Consider the following 13,948-nt stretch of genomic DNA (forward strand, 5'->3'; position numbering starts at 1 on the left):
CAACCTTTACAAGACCATGGACCACTGAGACAAACATTGGATACATTGTGGACCATTAAGATCAATCAACCCTTCTCCCCACCACTCAGACAAAAATTAATTTAAAAAGTTTTTAAATAACTAGAATGTCTTAATCATATTGACAATCACATATACAATTTTTATTTTGTGATATAAAGACAAACCACTATAATGAGACTTAATGAAAAAAATTAATGTGACTTTTGAGTTTGCTTTTCTTTCACTAGGTAGGAAATCCTTGGATCGACACTATTGCTCAATCCCCCAGAGTCGGACACGACTAGACTTAATGTCAGGAGAAAACCTTTACCTGTGCTAAAGCACACTTAATCACAATGGTAAATCCCAGCATTGACTCCATAGTTTGCCCTTAGTTTGCTTTATGGTGTGATTGATCCTTAGATATTGGGCAATATGGGATGAACATGTGTCTCAGATGAATTCCCGTAAGAGAGGCAAATGCATTAAGTGAAGGGATTTCAGCCAGGTCCTTGTGGGCATAAATAGCCATCATGCAAAAGGAGTATTATGATGTATGTTGGCATCCTCTTTGGCCAATGATTTGGGGAAGGCAAAAGCATTCCCATCAAATAGTCAGCAAAGTGCTTTATTTCCAAAGTGGAAAACATGTTCTTTTGCATTCCCTTATATAGAGACTAAACCCCACATAACTTTTGGAAAGTTTCCAACATAGAAAGAATAATTCTAGTCTCTAAAGTGAAGAGAAAACTATGAAGTGAGGCTGAAATAGTGGAGGATTTCCACACTTCGCTTGCCCCGTTGTTGTTTTTTAAAGGCAAATCCTGTTGCTTGGGCTCCCTCCTCTGAGCTCTGTCTTTTTGAAAGTATGCCACCTGCCAAGGGCAATGGAGACAGGTTCCATATTTCCAGGGCATGCTTGAAAACAACCCCATTAGAACCTGGTATAGGTGAAAGCGATGAAAGCGACGACCTTAGAGGGGGGGAAAGGCTTTGTTCTTTGCAACCCTGTTCAGTCTGCTTCAAAGTAAGCAGCATTGATGTATCCCTTGCTGATGAGCAGTGCACTTAATATATGCGGGCAAAAAATCTATTATTAAGCCAGGAAAAGTTTTCCTTCTAATATCCTTTAAAAATGTGTTTGAAATTATATTAGATCAAACAGATTACAATAAAGAATGGGGCGGATGGAATTGGCCATCAAAAGGCTAATGCAAAAAGGCCTTTTCATCTCTCCGCAAAGACACAAGAATTTATTTTCATCTAATGAAGAATGTCGTGCCTTTTAAAATGAGCCGGAGTCGAGATCGTCTGGAGAACTTATAAGAGCCATTTCCTCAAGGGAGGGTTTCTGCTGCTGCCTTGCTCTGTTCCACCTTAGATTTGCCATTGCTGGAAAAGACAAAACCTTTAGTGCTCTTTTTTTGCTTTTATGAACATCTGGGTCAGTGGGAGCAACTTGAAAAAGAAAGTGTGAAAAAGTACAAATCTCAGTAGAAGGAGAGTTGAGAAAGCAAGAGAAGTTTTTGGACCAACTATGGTGATCTCAAGAAGTTTTTGTTCAGGACGCTAGTTAAAGGCATTTATAGCAGGCATGGGCAAACTTTGGCCCTCCCCCCAGGTGTTTTGGACTTCAACTCCCACCATTCCTGACAGCCTCAGGCCCCTTCCTTTTCCCCCTCAGCCGCTTAAGCGGCTGTTTATTTTCTATTCACTAGAATTTGGGTGGTCCATGATTGATTGTTCTTGTGTACCTCAATGTTGATAGAACAGAGGGCCCTTGGTATTTACTGGAGTTTGGTTCAAAAACTCCTGTAGATGCCTAAAATCCATGGATGCATCAAGCCGTGTATAGTCGAATCTGGAATATTGAGTTCTTACCCTAACTATTTTGGGGTTTTCTTGGCTCGGGCTGTGGCGCAGGCTGGAGAGCAGCTGCAATGAATCACTGCAATGAATCACTCTGACCAGGAGGTCATGAGTTCGAGGCCCGCTCAGAGCCTATGTTTGTCTGTCTTTGTTCTATGTTAAAAGGCATTGAATGTTTGCCTATATGTGTAATGTGATCCGCCCTGAGTCCCCTTCGGGGTGAGAAGGGCGGAATGTAAATGCTGTAAATAAATAAATAAAAATAAGAATTGTTCAGCCTTTGCCTTCCTCTGAAGTTATGACTTTGCCAAGGTCATGTGGAATGATTGACAGGTCAGTTAGGTAGTCATGAATCTTACAAGTTTCACAAACCAAATATGGAAGAAGTTGGGAAATGAGCTCCAGATCGAGTGTGGATATGTTTTCCTTTTCCCTTGATGGAATCTGCACTACAAACTACTTGTTTGAATGAAGATTATATTTAAAAGCATTTCATTTTCTGAGAATCTTTTGTTCAGATTCAATGTGTTTTTCAAGCTGAATCTACACCAAGCTTGAATTGAATCCAGCAAATCTTATCCCTACATTTAAAAAGTATAGCGTTACAGCGATGCCTTATAAGTGTAATTGAGAGATGCTATCAGTTGTTTGTTCTTTTGTTCGCTTGATTTATGACAGAGTTTTGTTTTGTTCAGTTCCATTTTTGCCACCGCTAGCTCCTCTGAATATAGATAATAGAAATCAAGGAATCCTCACTCTCATTATCTCTTTCTTATTTATTTTAATGCATCAAAATGTGTAATGGCTGTGCATTCAATTTGAGCACATGGTTGTGAGCATACATGAATGAGTAGCACACAGAACTCCATCCTCCAAGGATGGACAATAGAGGAAATTTGAGAAGAGTAATCAGATAATTCTTTCATTGCCACCATTATCCTGTGGAAGCTGGTGGCTCACATTCTGTTAAAGAAATAAGGTGCATCTACATTAGCAATCTCTGAGGATGATTGCAATAGATGTGGGTGAAACGTCAGGAGATAATGCTTCTGGAACATGGCCATATAGTCTGGAAAACTCACAACAATCCAGCTATTCCAGCCATGAAAGCCTTTGACAACACATTGCATCTACACTGTCAAATTAATGCAGTTTACAGTTTGCCATGGCTATGGAGTTGTAGTTTTACATGGTCCTTAGGCTTCTCTGCCAAAGGATACTGGACCCTCACCAGTGGCAACTCCCAGGTTGCATTGCAAGGGAGTTAAAGTAGTGTCAAACTGCATTAATTTGACAATAGATGCACCCATAGTAACGTGTGGGTTGCACTACACATGTAAGGTCAATCATTGCCATAACACAGCAGCATATTCTAATATCAGAGGTAGAAGCAGAGTTGTGTTTCCATGGTACATTTGCAAGACTATTATGGAATGTATGTTGATTTCAGATCGTTGTTGAATCTAGGAAGGCCATGGAAGCAAACAACTGAACATGATCAGAAGATCATATTTTTTGTCTCCTTTCACAGAACATTTTTGATGAAAGACTCCAAGGAGCTTTGTGTCCTCTGTTTTCTTTTACTTCTGTTTTGAAGCACCGATTTTATGAAGCGTGGCGCCTTCCTGCACAGATGTGGCAGCCAAACTGCAAAAAGCCATGGCGATGATGGCCATGAAAGAACGGTTGTGGTCTATCAACTTAATGAGCCATATGTAGAGGGAGAGGTTTACACCGTGGGCCAGAAATGTTACACTTGGTTTGGTAGCAGATACAGGTTTTCAGGATTAGTTAATGCATGCCTTCCAAAACACATGTTTACCTGGCAGGTTGAAGCCACTCAGAAGAAAGAAACGGTTGCAGTCTGCTAAGTATTGAAATGAGACTGTGCACCAAATATGTATTGGACTCATAGACCGTAACAGCGCTCAGAGAGCAGCCATAAGGCGTTTGTCTTATCCCATTGACTTGTCACATATCCCATTACCTTCTTTTAAAACAGCGATAGCAAAAGCATACCAAAAAAAATCATGTATGAAGAAACAAATTAAGCTTTGTGAAAATCTTGCTGAAAACCTTCACTTTTAGGCCCAAATAAAGATTCTTCTGTCCCTAGCGTCATGATGTTGAATTCATCCAGCCATAAAGGATTTTTTTTCCTTACCTGATTTCCAAAATATGAACATTTTCAAACATTATCTAAATAATTTCAATATTTTTCTTCAGAAATTGTTTAATTGTCTAAAGTTTAGAATGGGGGCCGAGTAAAGGACTTTGGGGGGCCACACCTGGCTTGCCAGCCTCAGTTTGGGGACTCCATCTTTATATCATTGGTGTTCTTTCAAAATAGCTTAGAGTCAACATGAAGGCCCCATCTACACTGCCATATAACCCAGTTTCTTATTCCACATTATCTGCTTTCGACTGGATTATATGGCAGTGTGGACTCATATAGTCCAGTTGAAAGCAGTTAATCTGGATTCAGAAATTGAATTATATGGCAGTCTAGATCTAGTCTAGAAGAGAATTGCATTGTCCAATGGAAATTGTTGTTGTTGTGTGCCTTCAGATTGGACCTTTCATTGGTTTTTTTTTTTTTTTTGGTGAGAGTGTATGGCTCATTTTAATCACCTAGTAAATTTTGATAACTGAGCAGGGAATTGAAACCCTGGACTCCAAATTTGAAATACAATGCTTAAACCACTAGGCAATGTTAGGGAAATCATATTCTAATAGAGCCGGGTGGCCCTTAGATGTCACAGACCTCTGTACTGCAAAATAAGTTGGCACATCTACAGACTCAGTGAAGCTGGGGAAGAGGCGGGTGGTGAAGCTTTCGGAGAACAGGGGGCAAAACTATTTAAAATTCTCTGTGAGTGAAAACATGTTTGACTGTGATTGCCGTAAGGCATACGGTGAGAAGGGAAAGAACTTGGGTAATTGTGTTGAGATAAACAAAAGTCTGCCTGGAATTAATTCCCCCCAAGTCGAATGGCTAAGTAACATATGTCTCCACCTGGCTGGGCTCCTAATTTACTCCAAAGATACTTTAATTATATGATTGATTGGGAGGAGCTCGTGGCTGAGTCTGGAATTCACAAAGCCTTCAAGGTCATGAGCATTACCTGAAGGGCAAAAGGGAATTGACTGAAATAACAGCCCGGCAGAAGTGATTGCATACAAACTTTCAAGAAATGAACCAACATACAAACACAATTCCGCCTGCAGTGGGAACACTAATCAATAGCCTACTAGGCTCATTTCTGTTCAATGTTACCTTTTAAAAACAACTCTGTGGAGCTCAGAGTTTGGCTACTTTTCAGAAAATTATGCAAAATATCCAGCTGTTTCACAATACCAGTGAGCTGGAGGAAGGTAAATGAGAAGGAGGCAAAATTTTCACTATCCAGGTATTTGGGGACCTTAAACTGATGTGGTTGGAGGGCAATTTTTTTAGATTAGACAAGTGATCTAGATTCACACATTGTAGCATTTTTTTGGACTTTTCTTAACCTTTGCAAGAAAACTAAACACTCTTGCTTTTGAGCAATGAGTGAAAGGCAAAGAGAATCCATTTTGGTCAATGTTAGCGTTGCGGTCGCATGTTCTGGATTTTTTCAGGCAGAGCTTGAAAACATTCTTTTGGGATGTCGAAGCAGTATTTTTCATTAACAATCCTTCACTATGCAAGGAATTGGGCTTCATGATCTACAAACTATTTTCTATTACTCTGTGATACAGGGCCAGATTTAGCAATGTTTTAGATCATGTTCTTTGCAGAGGTGCATCCCATGTAGCAAAAGATGTATGTTTGCTGTAGGATGTGACCTTCCTCAGCTATCCATCTTTCATTTAGTGTGCTTTTCTGTATGATATTATGGCATAGTAGTTGGAGTCCTGGATTTGAACTTGACAGACCACCATAGTTATGTCTGTGCAGTTATGTATTCTAAGTATAGCAGGATATTTGATGAGATTTTGTATTTTCCATTATACATTTGAAGACAATTTTCTGTACTCTGTGGAAAATTATTTCTTCAAAAAACATGTTCCCCAATCTATTTGAAGGATTGCACCAGGTAGAGAATGCCTGCTTGCTAAACCCAGTAGTGCAACCTCCATTGATTTTAGAGCTTAAACTGGGCTAGTGGCAGAATATGAGCAAACTTCATTTAAAGTTTAAAATTAAAAGCACTGCTCCTTCCAAACTAAATGGCCCAGAAGTATCCTTTGGTCTAATTGAATTACAATACAGTTTATTTGCTATCGATGTGTGGACAGATTTACTAATCAAACAATCACTCTAATTAGAGTCATGTATTTGATGGCACCGTCTGGGCCCCATTCAATTACCCGCTGAATAAGCTCTATTCATGAAATACTTGTACAGAAGTCAGGTACTCAAATCAGTGCAGCATGTTTTAGAAGAACTAATGTAATTAGAATAATGTAATTACAGTAGATAAACAGAATTTGACTGTGATGAAGGGAAAGCAGTGCATTAAGTCTGCCTTTGGCTGATGATTTACAATTATAACATCCCATAGAAGGTAGTGCAACTGTGATAAGTTTTGTTTTTTGCTTGCTTTATTTAGGAGATTATTTTTGCAGATCATAAACTGCCTCCATTATAAGTCACATAAAACAACTTCTTTACAGATTGGAGCCTTATTAAAATTAATTTTGTTTGGAAAACAGTCATTGGCACCTTGATATAAAAGATGTATGTAATGGAAGGGATGCTAAAATGGCTTTAAAGACAATAACTCTTCTGGTCAAGGTTTTCACTACACACAACAAAACTTATTTTTCAACTTTTTTTCATTTTTTAAATTTTATTCCCATTTCTGTTTTAAATTTAAAGGTATCTACTTTATTGTATTTAATATATTTAATGTATTTTATTATTGTTAATTATATATTGAATAATAATAATAATATCCCTTGCTGGTATTATGTGAGTGGTTACATGAGTATTACCTATGTATTTAGCAATGTATTCAATGTTCCTATATTGAGTAATTCTGTCTTTCCAATTTATGCAGGACACGGAAAGAGCCAACAGGAAATTGAAGGTTACCTGGGAAGGCCAAGAGCTTAAACACTGTTCCCACCCTAAATATCTTAGCGTCACTTTAGACCAAATACTAACATTTAGGAAACACTGTGCAAACGCCAAGCACAAAGTAGCTGCACGCAATAACATCCTGCAGTAACTTACTAATAGTGCATGGGGTGCAGACCCAAAATTAATAAGAACATCAGTCTTGGTCTTGTCTTACTCAGTGGCTGAGTATGCCTGCCTCGTCTGGCATAAATCTGCCCAAGCAAAGCAGGTGAATATAGCACTGAATGAGACATGTAGAACAATCAAAGGATGTCTTAAACCTATATCTGTTGATAGACTCTACAAGCTAGATGGCCAATGTGTGATGGGAAGTTGCTGCCAATTGTGAGAGAAATAAGGTTGAACACTGTGAAAGCCACTCAATACAGGGCTATCTGCCCCCTCCCAGTAGACTTAAATCACGGAAAAGCTTCATGAGAACCACCACTCCTCTAAATGTTCTATTGGTTCTGAGACCTAGTATGTGTCTTCTTACTATATGGAAATTGCTGCAGCTTTAAATGCAGTTTCTCTCAATGTTTACCTTTATTTGTGCATCCGACCTTTAATGGAAACACAGTTGTGCATGTAACTCAGTGGTACAATTCTAGTCCATTTGCATTTTGACGTGTGCTTTATTATACATGGGTTTTATGTCTCTCAAGCCACCTGGCCAAGCCAAGCAAATGTGTGGATTCATGAAATGAGTTGTGCTTCTTCTCTCACGAAATCTTGAGAGCTGCAAACTGTTCTCGACGAGACTGTCAAATACAACAAAATCATTTCCCACTGCTATTTTGAGCCTAGGAATCTGTTGTCAGTACTGAAAACAAACACCAATTACACTGGCCAAGACAGACTATGTCTCGTATATGCATTCAATTTTATATGTCTGTTTCTAGCACTGGAAGAAATGTAACATTCTTCCTCTCTTCTTCTCAACAGAGTCCTAACGCAGTGGTTCTCAGACTGTGTTCCATGGAATCCCAGGGTTCTGCGAAAACATGATAGGGGTTCTATATATATCAGAGATGGGATGAATTTTAGTCATGGGTTGAATATTTTTGCATTGTGCAAATCAGCACCATGGATAGCTCCTTCATTATTTTGCTCTGTTTTCATTAGCAACATGCTCAATATTGAAAAAGCAACAAATTGTCATGTATCATGCACATTTAAATCCCAAAGAAGATTGGCCAATCACCACTGGACTTAACTTCTTGTCTCCTTCATATCATATCCACTATTTGAAACCCATGCTTCCTATTCAATTAGTTCCCCAAAGAAGCATAATTTTTGAGCCGACACAATATACTTTCTCTTAAATTTTATTAAATTTTAAATCTTAAATTTTAAATTTTATTTCTTAAAGCAATCACCCTTTCAATCAGTTTTAATTTGCTAATACATTCGGTTATAAGTACTTTGAAATCCAATTGTCCTTCAATATTAAAACTCATTGATGTAGATCCTTAACCACATTGTTCTTTTATATTGTTTTCTTTTAGTAACTAATCTTTAAAAAAAACTCTTTCTTATTGTATTTAGAAGATGACCTTCAGTGGTGTTACTATTTTGTTGTGCCCATATTCTTTTATAATTGGCATGACTGTTTAAACAGCAAATTAATTTATATCATTATTGAGTGTGACCTTGCTATATTGCATTAAAAGATGGGAAGTCTACCAAGCATTTTCCCCCAATAAAACATTTTTTACTGATTCTGTCTTCTACAACATGTGCCTATTTTTTTTTATACAGGCTGTTATCCTTTCCTGTAGTTATAACTAGAGGCACACCTTCCAAGGCATATTATTATTTATTGAACTCTGAGAAAGTCATGCAGTATAGAAGTGACAGTAGTGGGTTATAAAGTAAAACATCTATACAAGGAACCTTTGAAGTACATACATACATAATTTCACTTTTAAAAATAAAGTGATGTCATTGTTTCCCCAGTGCTTTCAATCTATTTTCATGGCTTTGAGTCATGGATCTCCTCAGTTCTGTAGATACCTCTGATGTATAATGTTTCTGCTCATTCTTTCCTGCTTGGTCTATTTCTTTGGAACAGGTTATACATCCCAATCTATTTCTATTAATACATTTCAGCCACGAAACTCATCCTTTCCACGTGAACTTGAACTCTTAACAGAGGAAGACAAGTGGAAGGGTCACGAGACTGCTTCTGTTAAGAGTTCAAGATCACCTTATTTATTATCCATGCCATATCTACCAGTCCTTCTCAGACCATAGATCATTATCTTCAGATACTTTCCTTCTTTTGAATATAGAAGTTTCTTCTACTCTCGTCCCAATTCCCTCTGTATCATTGAGACTATTGTTCCAATACCTTATATCTCACTACTCCACAATATAACTCAGTTTAAGGCTGTCCTGATCATGTTTGTGAGACTTCTAGCAAACATGATTTATTGGAAACCGTTTTGGTTAGATATCATCATCATCATCATCATCATCATCATCATCATCATCATCATCATTTAATTACTTATTAATCGTCCTCCATCCACGATGCTCTAGGCGATTTACAAGATAAAATTGTAAAGGATAAACATGCATACATAAAAATATTAATAAAATTAACATAGATTAAAAGCTCTAGTAAAGAGCCAGGTCTTCAGTGCGAGGGTAAAAGGCCCTAACTCACGCATGGCTCTCATATAGGGCGGCAAGGCATTCCATAAGGCAGGGGCAGAAATAGAAAAAGCTCTGCGCCTGGTCCTTTCCAAGTGCACTTCTCTAGGACCCGGTACATAAAGTAAGTCTTGTTGGGATGGTCGTTGCGACCTCTGATGATGGGAGAAGGAGAGACGGTCCCTAAGGATATAACTTTTTCCAATGTAGAAAGAGATTTCTAGATAAATTGGAAAAGTGCTAAAAGTGTGATTTTGTAAGTGGAATGAGTTTCTGAAGGATAAAGCAAAAATGGGCTGCAAAGTGGAACAAACTGGATGTAAAAGAATATCATCCAAGAGCTGTAGGCTACAGAGCCATGTTTGTTCAGAACCAGAAGTCGTAATTAAATAACAAATTCTAAGGGGTTATATTGTGACACTGTAGTGGCTGATTTTTTTTATGTTGTATGATCTCAAGTACAGGGGAGACATTACAAAATATCTTTTCTGGAAATGTGGTGTCAAAGGCTTTCATGGCCAGAATCACAGGGTGGTTGTCTGTTTTCCAGGCTGTATGGCCATGTTCCAGAAATATTCTCTCCAGAAGTATACCTCACAACCTCTGAGGATACCTGCTATAGATGTGGGCGAAACGTCAGGAGAGAATACTTCTCGATCACGGCCATACATCCCAGAAAACACACAACAACCCTCTTGGGCTGAGGTCACTCCCCAGGCATAAATTAATATTATTTTGGATGTGTCTAAGATCTTGGCAGACCTTTGACACCAGCAACAACACAAAAGTCTTGCTGGTGGATGATGTCTTTGCTCTATGAGAGTGAGTTCTTGTTTTTCTGCTCAAAAGTCACTAAGAACTGGATGCTGGATTTCATATTTGTGTTGCATAACATCACAGCTGGGGGAAAGGCCAAGTAAATAGCACATCACACTATCCTCCACATTTATTTGAACAAAACACATGCCCTTAAATAGGCGTTCACACACATACACACACTTGCTGTGACCATGATTTAGTTGGCTTAGTTTCAGTCATTTGGTAGGAAAACTCTAGGTTTCAGCCTTAGCTCTATAATGTACCATAAAATTAAATTGCTGGTGTGTTTAACATAGTAGGTTCCATGTGTTTGGGGATGTGATGTGGAGTTAGCATATGGATTATATTTTTCCTGTTTCCTCTTTATTTTGCATTGTAATGGAAGAAATAGGAGGAAAGCAATATTGCAGTAAAGCCTTATTCAGAGGTATGTTTGTGTGTAAGGAGTTGAGAACTAAATATGAACCCAGTGATTTGAAATTTGAAGTAGGACTAGCGGAAACCTGGTTTGAATTCAAGCTCAGCCATAGAAACCCACTGGGTACCCTTGGGCAAGTCACAGTCTCTTGATGTAAGATGAAGGCAATTTAGTATCTAGATGAATTTTACATAAAACACTCAGGGGATGGTGTCTCCAAGGGTGCATTAAACTGTAGAATTAATGCAGGTTGACACCATTCTCATTGAATTGACTCAAAGCTACGGAATAATGGGAACTGTAGTTTAGCCTTCCTGATGAAAAGTGTTGATGCCAAAGTACAAATCCTAGTATTCCAATATCATTGAGCCATGACAGTCAAAGTGGTGTCAAACTGCATTCATTCTGCAGCGTAGATGCACCCTAAGTCAGAGTTGCACACAGCACACATTTGTCATATGGAATTCACTTGGAGCAAACACCTAGAAAGCCCAGAGAAGAGTGTATCAAACATGATCCCAAATTAGGTAAAGATAAAGGTTTTCCCTGGACATTAAGTCTAGTCGTGTCTGACTCTGGGGTTTGGTGCTCATTTCCATTTCTAAGCTGAAGAGCCGGCATTGTTTGTAGACACCTCCAAGGTCATGTGGCCGGCATGACTGCATGGAGTGCCGTTACCTTCCCACCAGAGCGGTACCTATTGATCTACTCATATTTGCATGTTTTCGAACTGCTAGGTTGGCAGAAGCTGGGGCTAATAGTGGGAGCTTACTCCGCTCCCTGGATTCAAACCTGCCAACCTTTTGGTTAGCAAGTTCAGCAGCTTAGTGGTTTAACCCACTACGCCATCAGGGGCTCCTTGATCCCAAATTACTATCAATTAAATATGTCTGGTTCCTTCCATGAACATATTTTAGAAAACAAGGTAAGGGGGGGGGGCATTTTAATTTCCCTGAGGGGTGGGAAAAATCCTATATCCATTTGTTGTAAGAGGGGCTGACAACAAAGAGTGGGTGCTTTGCCAAGATTCAGTTTTGACTCTGGGAAATTTTGCCTATAAATCATGAATGCCCTACATCTTTTGTACAGCTAGGCTTAAAAATGGTGAATATCAAGTAATGCACACTGAACGTCTTCAGTAATTGACTAAATACTAATTAAAGCCTCTTTGGGCTTTGCATTCTGGGCAGGATTGAGCTGCCTTGGAAGTTTCTTCTATGAGTCATGCTACAGTATAATTAAATTATTAAGCCTTCATCTTGTGTGTCTGAATCTTCACAGATTTTTACACAATTATTACTAATAGGATTTGCACAAAGGTTTAAGAATCAATACCAAACAGCATTTTGTGAATATATGCAGTATTTACAGATTAAGTTGGCTAAAGATGCATTAGCCAGAAATTCATTGTCTTAGCTTTAGGCAAAAGTACATTTCTAGCTGCCATCCAAAATATGGATATAAAGCAGTCCTACTTTATAGGATTGTGGTAAGAATTAATAAAGAAGAGAGAGGGACATTCAATGTACTTTCTGTATAGCTTTCAATCCATCCTTTGGATCTTCAGATGTTTTCTAGACTCCATTAGCATTTAATGCACTGGGCAATAGTTCAATAGTTTGGCCAAGGAATTGGGATAGGGAATTCATTCTATGAGTGCATACTATTTATCAAACTAAAATCATAGAAGAATGGAGTTGGAAGAGACCACATGGGCCATTTAGCCCAACCCCCTTCTGCCATGCAGGAAAAGCACAATCAAAGTATTCCTGACAGATGGTCATCCAACCTTGGTTTAAACATTTCTACTGTGTCTGGACCTGTCTTCTCTAAGCAGTTGTTTTTATGATGAACTAGCTTGGGGTCCCGGCGGTGCCCGGGTTATTAGTAGTGGGCATTGAGTTGTTTTGGATATTATGAATGGGCCCATTGATGCAGATCTATGGCCGATGGGGTTTGCAGTAGTTTCTGGATGGGGTGAAGGTACTGGAAATCCCATTGTTTGTGGTCAATCCTCCAAAAAACCTCAGCAGTATATAAGAAGAGTCATGGGGGTGTGTGCCATCTTTGGTACAGATACATGACTGAGGGGGTTAGGAATAGTCTCTGGATGTGGGTGAAGGTACTTCAGATCCTATCATCCATGTTCCATTGTTCACCAAATTCTCCAGGGTTGAAAGTCATAGGGAGTTTGTGTTCCAGGCTTGGTCCTAGTCTGTCATTGGTGGGGGTTGTGTGGTCTGTAAAGCAGGTGATGGTACTGCAAATTCCTTCATACGCGGTCCATCCTTGTCCAAACTGCTCCAGATGCATCTTTTATGGGGAGTTGCAGTGGTCTGTGGGAGTCAGATCCCAGGGTGGAAGTATACACCGCCGCATACATACATACATACAAACAAACATACATACACACAAACACTGACTTTTATTACTATATACCTGGTTGGGTACCTGGCGATGCCCGGGTTATTTGAAAAGGGATTTTAATTTTTTTAATGAATTATCCCATTAATAAAATGCATAAGGTTGTAGATGGACAACATCCACAACATCCTGTGGCGCAGGCTCGTGAGCAGCTTGCTGCAGTAAATCACTCTGACCATGAGGTCATGAGTTCGAGGCCATCCCGTGGCGGGGTGAGCACCTGTCAATTAAAAAAATAGCCCCTACTCGTTGCTGACCTAGCAACCCGAAAGATAGTTGCATCTATCAAGTAGGAAATAAGGTACCACTTATAAAGTGGGAGGCAAATTTAACTAATTTATGACGTTGGAATGAGGAAGTGCCGTCACAGTGTCTCGGTTCTGTGTGTATATGGGCATTGAATGTTAGCCATATATGTATAGAATGTGATCCGCCCTGAGTCCCCTTCAGGGTGAGAAGGGCGGAATATAAATACCGTAAATAAATAAATAAGTAAATAAATAATGTTGTCTGAGGGGATGTTCGATTCTGGCCACAGGGGGGAACAGCTGCTTCATCATCCACTGTGACAGCACTTCCTCATTCCAATGTCGTAAATTAGTTAAATTTGCCTCCCCACTTTATAAGTGGTAGCTTATTTCCTACTTGATGTG

At 39.1% G+C, this 13,948-nt stretch overlaps 1 protein-coding gene across 13 annotated transcripts in view; it reads left to right on the forward strand.

Moving 5' to 3' along the window:
* The window catches only part of rbfox1 (RNA binding fox-1 homolog 1), a 1,150,117-nt gene that overhangs the window by 478,827 nt on the left and 657,342 nt on the right, over window positions 1-13,948 (forward strand). The window lies entirely within an intron of this gene.

The sequence above is a fragment of the Anolis carolinensis genome, unplaced genomic scaffold (genome assembly GCF_035594765.1).
Source record: "Anolis carolinensis isolate JA03-04 unplaced genomic scaffold, rAnoCar3.1.pri scaffold_13, whole genome shotgun sequence".
Lineage (NCBI taxonomy): Eukaryota > Metazoa > Chordata > Lepidosauria > Squamata > Dactyloidae > Anolis > Anolis carolinensis.